Source organism: Liolophura sinensis, chromosome 3 (genome assembly GCF_032854445.1).
Source record: "Liolophura sinensis isolate JHLJ2023 chromosome 3, CUHK_Ljap_v2, whole genome shotgun sequence".
NCBI lineage: Eukaryota > Metazoa > Mollusca > Polyplacophora > Chitonida > Chitonidae > Liolophura > Liolophura sinensis.
In genome coordinates, this window is record NC_088297.1 from 11,415,962 (window position 1) to 11,425,261 (window position 9,300).

The following is a 9,300-nucleotide window of genomic DNA, read 5'->3' on the forward strand; positions in this document are numbered from 1 at the left end:
AGCAATGAGCCCGATTTTACACCTTCTGGATCGGGTAACAGATGCTGGACTATTTATCTTCTCTTTAAAAAAATGGGTTGACCTACGCTTTGTAATCTGTGCTCGCTGACTGGCTAATCTCAAAGACATGTCCCTGACAATGATCTCTTCACCGATGGAAATAGCAGTGTCATCACCGGCCATGATCGCCCTCAAACGGATCTGCCATGTGGCAGACGTGGTGATAACCGGGATATCACCAAGGAAATCTGTGCATGGAAACTTTTCCCTAAGGGACGCAACTCTTAACGTGATGTAGGGCAAACACTTTGTCTAAGTTTACCTCACATTGTTAAGTATACCGGTACATGACTGGGGTTGTACTTTTAAGGCTACTATATAGATTTTGGTGTGAGTCTCCAATGTGTTTGTACTTCTTTGATGTGTAACTAAGGATGTGAGTTAACATAATAGAAGTATATTAAACTATTTATCGGGTGATAGTCATGACTGTGATGATTTCTCTGAAATAAAAAGTAATTAGCCGACGGTAGATAAAACACTGACGCTCCCACAGGCGGTGTTATTTGTCATTCTGAAATAACTAGTTCTAACTAATACCAGTGTTATCCATTTGTCAGTGCAAGCCAAACACTAGTTATATTTTATTCCATTAAGCCAGCATGTAATGGTTCTGCAAAGGTGTTAAGAATTTGAGATTCTTTAAAGATGTATGCTGAGGTCACGTTATCACTGCACGGGTTTTGTTCTCTTTATTTGGCCACTTAAATGAAAGCTCTATGTGAAACTTGTCCAACCAATGAAAAGTTGGGAATTGCCATTAATTACCAGTTAGTTTACAGCGTCTTAGATTTTTGTTGTGTTTTTTTTTTGTTTTTACCGTAAAGCTATTTTTGTAACACAATTATTAGTTAACTATCCCAATGCTGTCATGCCAGTCACGGTGAATTCCAAGAAACCTTTTCCTGGCAACTCTATTGTTGGTTTTGACGACGAAGTCCATATTGTTGTGTGTGTTTATATAAATCGCTGTTGTATACATGTATGTATATATATATATGTGATATTTAGGTGATAGGAGTTAGGAAACTGTATTAGCCGTGTACATAAAATTCATAAGTTAAACAGAATTCTGAACGTGCCAAGATTTTACTTTGTAGATTATCCTGTCTCTTAAAAGTGAAGAAAACATAAAAATTACATAAAGTTCAGATGAAAGAGTGCGAATAGTTAGTTGTAAATGTGGTCTTCAATATTTTTTTCCGATTTTTCTTTAAAGAGAAAAAGATACTAGATAATATGGTGGGTATATAGGACCATCTTTTGGCATATATATATATAGTTTTTGTGTAATAATGTTATAAATGAGGATGTAAAACATGATTAATGAACATATTTGAACTAAAATTTGGTCTTTACTGCTCACAAATATGTTAAACGTGGATTTTGATCATATTTATGTTTTTAATATATCCATAAATATTATCATAATTTAGATAAAATGCATATGTTTGGATATAAACTGCAAATTTACATTCAAATTCATTTATTAGACAAACATCACATCCTTGTTTAGAACATTATTATGCAACGACAATAAGTACCAAAAAGTGGTCCCAACTACCCACCATACAAAATATTTTGTACCCTTTCCTCCCAAAAAAAATATCGAAAAAAATATTAAAGGCCATATTTTGCAAATAGGTTTTGACACTCTTTCATCTGATTGTAGCATCTTTTTATGTTTTCTTCTCCTTTACAAGTACGCATTGTATACGGCACAGGTTATCGCCTGCATAAATATGTATGAAACCATTTTAGGAAATTTCTAATGGAACTCCGTTGTTATTTATAGGTGGCGCTGTTTCTTCTCGACACACACATGTGTGAGACCATTCAAGGCAACAGACCTATTAGAGCTCTTATGTAACGTACAAAGATCGCCGTTTAGCACCAACACTTGCATTCTAGGAAATGTCTGCGACATCTGTTGTTACACGCAACATTACCTTAATATGATCACATGACTTACAGACCTAATATGTGCCGAATTTGCATAAGTATCGTAATATTCATGGCTCGGTCCCACTTGCTGTGCTCCTTGCAAAAAGGGTCATTTCGTATTTCAAGCATGAATATATGTTGTAGCAGTGTTGATTTCTGACGATAGGGCCTACTAGCTATACCCAACGGGCCATGGCTCTTTTTTGCAAATACATAAAGCACCATCGTATTGTTGCGTGTGACCTTGACCTCACAAGCAAACGATTTGAAGTGAGCCCATTAGCTAGGTAAATAATGTTTGAGTGTTGCAAATATATGGCCCGTCGTTGGTTGCTGGTAGTTAAGGTTTTTCAAGTTGTTACAAACTTGAACCAGCCGTCTTCAAAGAGCAGTAACCTCTTGTAACTCTAGTAGTTCGAGGGCAACTCTGATCCAAGATTTACAGGATTTACCTCCCTTTACAGATGGCTGGTCATCCCTGTTGTAGCACGTGGATACCTTAGCACGTCAGGAGGAGACAAATCTTAAGACTTGTGGAACAGCAAGTTAATTTGTTTACTTGAATAAAAATACAAGGTATTTCAGTATCATTACAATTTATCATGAGCCGCGATAAAAGTGATCCTGAGCATCGATAAAAGTGATCCTAAACATCAATAAAAGTGATCATGAATATCAATAAAAGAGATTCTGAACATCAATAAAAATGATCATAAATATGAATAAAAGTGATCATGAATATCAATGAAAGTGATATTCTTACCGTAGAGCTACAACATTTTGATGTTCGTAACGGATCCATTCTGAATTACATTGCATGTGCCATGGCAACAGTCTACTTGCGCAACCCTGTGCTATTGTTCTTAATCCAGATGTAATGTGCCATTTTACCGATATATGTTACAGTTACAAATAAATCATGACGATGTACAATACCGATTGCCAAGTCCTTATGGTGTTAGTTTTGATATACAAGTATACATGTCTAGGCTTTTGCTGACTTACTCCTTTAGTTTGAGTGTCTGCGTAAAGATTACATGCCTTGGAACCATGATGTCGACAGTTCGAATCCACCTTGTTGAAATCTGGGCTTACACCTTGCACCAGACTCATCAAGTATTTAACAAATACCATTCATAAAAAGAATTTATTTATTTCTTTGCCTGGTGTTTGATCGGTGCGACTGCTGCCGGCATTGCAGTGGGAGGATACCGGACAGAGCCTGGGGGAAACCGATAACCATATCTCATAAAGTACACATTAATGTGCCTTGGCGAATTTACTTCATCTATAATGTGTGCACGCGATACACATATATCCTCTGTATGTTTTGTAAGCAATCGGGTTTAGACAGTACTTTAGTACATGGATACATTTGGGCTTCAGACGATATGCAACTAAGTTACCAAGCCTATTTCACCTTACGCAATAGCCCAGAGATGAACCTATTTCACCTTACGAAAGAGCCCAGGCATGAGCCTATTTCACCTTACGAAAGAGCCCAGGCATGATATAAGGTAGATAACCTACAGTTTTCAAGGGTGTTTGCAAACGATTTGCATACTGTTAACTTCTATTTATATCGTTGATATAAACGGTCGTTCTCTATATGTAGTAACAGTTTGCGTTAGAATGGCCAAAATCATTTATCTGTTTTGCTTCATTGTAAAGTAACTGTGGTATGATCTTCTATGGTCACCTACTGCAGTGTTTCGCAACAGATGACACATCAGTCACTTAAAGTAAACGAAACTCCGGGAGTACAGACATGCTTTTGCTACCGGGTGGTATATGTATACTCTTCACTACAATGGAGTGAAGTCAGAGAGGGACAGGTGTGTAAGTAACGACATATAGTTTTGCAACAGAAACACCATTACAACATCCAGAAATGTAATTGTCGTCAAAATGGCATCGTTGTGGGAGCAATACAGTGAAAATGAGTGGATAGTAAAACAAATTGTGTGGCCTAGGTATATGTTAAGAAATACGGTGACAATTCTTTTGGAGATAAGCACTCGTTGCATGCATGTCTTACAAACAACAATGTTTAATTCTTTATGTAGAAGACGATGCTGGAAGGAGGAAGTGGAATTCCAGTTATGTCAGATACATCTGGTGAAAATCCCTAAAAAGTAGACGTGATCCAGTTGTCTATAAGTGATCCTTTTTATGTAAAAATGACAAAGATAGCTTCTTGCATTTATTCTGGTGTACCACGCTGGAATGGGAACTGTTTTTAACAAGCTAACATGTTTTACTCTAAATATACTGTTTAACCTGTCGGAAATTATCGTGTTTCATACCTGACACGGCACTTACGTTTTAGTCACTTTGACTATAGAGTTGTGTTTGTTATTATATAATATATAATCATGCCGCACATATTTACTTGGCCTACAAAGCTGTTAAAATCTGGCCATCTTCAAAAGAAGAAAGAAGAAATGAAAGTCAATGCAAACTTGTCTCCTTTTTTCACAATAGTATTGATTGTTCTTCTTTCAGTTGAATGGGGTGTCGATACACATGCGCACGAATGAATATGGAAACTTGCCGTGTCTAAACTTTCAGTACATAAGAATACATTTGGAAACGAGATGTCGTGTCACCCTGTAGCTATCAGGCTGATTTACATGAATAGGATTTCGCTAAACTCTAATTTAACAATCATGTGTCAGTAAAACTTCCCTATAAATTAATTCAGACTCTTTTTTTTCTCTTTACCCCAATATACTTAACGTGTCTTCAATGGTGTTATCCGCTGTCAAACAGTATATAGGCCTCGCATAGAATGGTACTATCTATAAGTGCAAGATGGTTGATCTTGGCGGATGGTAAATGTGAACATATTCTCTCCAGTTACCACAGGTAACTGGGTGTAGGATAGGATTGTCCCTTTTCCAAATGTAGTTTATCATAGATGACTACATGCACTAAGGAGATTGGAACACATCGATGTGGAATGTTCACATTTCCCCTTCAGCAAGATGGACCCTTTTGCACTGCATGAAGCTGTCAAACTCATATATATGGACGACGACAGGAATTTTGAAAAAAGAGTGAAGAGGAGGATAGGGTCGACTGTATTCCGGCTTACAAGGCGAGTTCGGTGATTGTCTAGGCCCCGGAAGGTTGGGGCCCTTAGAGGGCTTTTGATGCGGACATTGCATATTTTGTCTATATATATATATTACACAAGGCAGTCGTATGTACACCATTATGTCTCAGTTGATGCCCAATCGGATTGCCTCAAGTTTTCATCTCCCATGCAAAACCTTGAGTGAGTTGTCTCCAGCTTTTCATAATTTGACCTCAACTCATTTGATTTATTTATATTATTAGAGAGCCCAGGCCCATCGAGCGCAGTTAAATCACTGACACAGTGGCTTATGGAACAACTTTCATATATGAAAGATTAGAGCATAGTGAGTAAAACCAGAGAAGTGACGACGGTGCGCCGTGAAATATATCCTATCCTCAGTTTTCCTCAATCAAAGTTTTATTCTGACTGTTTATGTATAGGCTTAGAAGTAGAAAATTATACCCCCCGTAGCACCACGGCTTAATTAGAGTTAGGTACGAAATGCACAGTAATGTTAATAATAATTAGAATAAAACCGTAACTGGTAGCGTAAGACAATTATATGCTTGTTACCAGGGTGACAGCGGTGGTCCCATGGTAAGTCTTAACGGCGCTGGGGCTTTGGCTGGGGGGTCGGGGTGTTGTGTGTGTGTGTGTGTGGGGGGGGGACCTGCAAGACGTTATAAGCTTTGGACCACCGTACTGTCAACAGTTCCCACGGACGGGATATGATGCGGTTCTATCAAATGCCTATAACTTTAAGTCATGGATTCAGGAAAAGATAGAAGGTAAAAAATACATCACACATTAACTTGCTTATCTTAGATCACAAGGGGCTGGCTTATGATACTTCTCTTCCAATAGGGAGGACAAGCCAGGTATTAGTTCAATCCAAGACAGAGCATTGTTGGCACAGACTTGACTGTCGCGTCTTCGAATCCACCTGTGTCTCTTTTTGCCGGTGCTTTAAGCTACGAGTTTTTTCAGATATACATGTCATATTATCTGACTGATTTTAAAGCCCTGATCATACGCAAGAGGTTAGGTTTATGAATGGATGAAATTTGATTGCCTGTTGCAGATCATTGACCTGGTCATTGTCTAGTTACTGACGGACTACAGATATGCCACACACCAGACTGATGGAAAACACGAGGTCTTGGGAGAACGTTATACTACGCACAGGATCGTCGTCGACCGCTTATTGACACCAAGCATTAAGAGAGGGGAATCTAAAGATTCCTTGCCCAAGGCCGGCTTTGAACCCTCATTCTGTGTGTCGAAGGAAAGGAAAGGGCGTTATAGAACGGTAGCTCCCAGCTATGGCTTTCCGTCTGTGCCTGACAAGAAGAGTTTGTATTCATACAGACCAAGTATTCCAAAACATCTGCGTGCTTTTCCATAAGTAAATGTAACGTGTACCTCACTATTATATTTTGTAACTTCTCACTTTGTCAGGCTGTGTTTTGGACTGTGGCAACGGTACGTGTACCTATATCCCAACACAGCTGTGTGACGGTCTGCGGCAGTGTGCAGACCGTAGAGATGAAATCGAACCTTGTGGTAAGCTCAGCCAAAGGACATTCATCCACTAAAGTAGAAAGAAGCCTCTTTCGAAACGTGATTTTCGGGCTTTACTTTAAATATAAAATCCAAACAAATATATATATCAAATTGATGCCTTCGAACATACCGCTTTACATTTTTTAAAGACTCTTTGGAGTTTTGGAATGTAGCACAAAAATGTTTTGTGGAATAAAACCCTGGTCTCAACGTTGTCATAGAAAGTGCAGTATTTAAATCGTTGGACATACTTTTCTCTCCCATATTTTCAATTAAATCATTGTCGATTCACCCTTTAAACTTCAGTTCAGCTTTCTCCACATTACAGGTTAAGTAATTTATCCCTGGATGAAGACTACATGACTCACTTTACTCGAGTTCTTTTAATGATATCGTTTCACCATTATGCATGGCAATAACAGTCCAGATCTTACATGAAGTCAAAAACAACGAATGCCTCAATAGATAGGCTACGTAAAACCGCAAGTGTCTAGAAATATTTTAAGTTATTTTATTTTTCTCGGCATTCATGTAAGAAATTTATAAAAGTAATTATTTCCACTGGTGTCTATCTGTTAAAACATATTTTATAAAAGCTTTTCAAATTTTTTGGAAACCTGTTAAAACAATGGGTTAAACCTTACTGTAATGATTCTGTCAAATTTAACAGTTAGTCATCATTTTTATCCAAATGTTCCGTAAACAAATGGATGAAATCCTTAAGTAGAAAGTGATGTGACATTAAACATAACAAAGAGGTCATCACATTTACCCTACTTTAGATGGTTTTTTTTTTACATTTCAGCGTTAACAAAATACTAAAAACATAAAGTTTTCAGGAGATTTTTTCCCGGACTGTTGCTGTGAATCACACGAACTTGTCTCAGACTTTCAGATGAGAAAATAGTCGCCAGTCAAACTCGTTCCCCTGAGACAAAATGGTGTACCTTGCATAACTGACCATACTAAGGCAAATGGTCAAGGTGAGTTGAACATGTCCAATAGGTCTTTTGTTTATTTTTTTTTTAATTTTTGTTTGTCATTTACATCATCAAAAAAGGTGTTGCTGTTTCACGTTTTAATTCCGGTACATTTTTTTCTTCTTTTCGTTTGATTGATCTCATTCTTCCGTTACTTAATTTGAATCCTAATATGAATATGTAATGCGTGCTTGTTGAGGACGACTGAAGTTATACCTCTGATATTTATTTATTTATTTATTTGACTGGTGTTTTACGCCGCACTCAAGAAAGGCCAGCATTATGTTTGGAGGAAACCGGGCAGAGCCCGGGGGAAACCCACGACCATCAGCAGGCTGCTGACACTTACGGCCGGAGAGGAAGCCAGCATGAGCTGAACTTGAACTCACAGCGACCGCATTGGTGAGAGACTCCTGGGCCATTACGCTGCGCTAGCGCGCTAACCAACTGAGCCACGGAGGCCCTCCTCTAATATTAAACAGGCATTCAATGTGATGTATACCTTCACTTTAACGATATGTATCACCACATATTAGTGGACATATGAATCACAAGTCTCAAGTTCGAATCCCACTGAGCGAGTTGCCCTTTATGTTGTATCATACGTGTCGTTAATATTTCTGTATGTCGAACATGTAGGCCTATGTTGGAGATTTTTGGCAAAAAAGTCGCTAAGCGCAAATCCAATAAAATTTTTGTTGCTTTTTTGTTTGCATAACCTAAAGAACTACTTTTCACATATATCAGAATCGATTGCACATATGTTACCGTTCAAAATGGTTTCCTAAAATTTATAACACCAGTCGTATCATGACCTTTTTCAACTTTAAAATCGTGCTACCACAATGAATAATGTAGGCGCAAATCTGTACTGAAAGGCAATACTTTTAGCTTTTCTTGGTAAATATAGAAAACTGGATTGGATTAGCGCATATGGATTCTTTGCCCAAAATCTTCAACACCAAGTCTTTGATAAATATTGTTCATGAACAGCGAGATAGTTTTAGTCATTTTAAAATCTCCATTTCTGAACTAAATTTGAAAGCGACAAAGGTTCACGCTCATGACTTCCACGATGTGTCTATATACAAAACTACCGAAGTGGCGCACAGTCACTAACATTTATTCATACTTTGCGTTTTCCGTTACAAATGAAATGTGATATGTAGCATGATATAATGTTAAATGCAACAATTTGTCAATTCAATATGGAGCTGGGAAAACCTGTATAATGCATGCTATGTTAATACTTTCAAAAGGTTCAGAAATTTAACACTTTAAATAAGGCTTTGAAAATGTTGAAATCTACACTGAAAAAATTAATCTGTTAAAATTGAACAGAAAGTTGGTTATCTGAGTGACTGTCGAATGTATTTTTGAGTGTAACATAATCTTTTGTTATCCTGAACCTTTTAGTTGTTTTTCCCGCGATATAAATGTTAACTAAAAATCTTGTTATCAGGTAATATCTTGTAATCTAGCGGTTTTTTTTACAGCCTGTAAACAATTATTACGTGTCCAAATGTGTTCTATATGTTCGCAGTCGAAGTTTACAAAAGACACATTTGAATCGTTATGCTCTAACGGAAAATGTTAAGGCGGAAAGAGCATTTTACTAGAAAAGCCTTGGAAAAAAAGGTTAAGAAGAGGCATGTCCAGTGTCACGTGAGT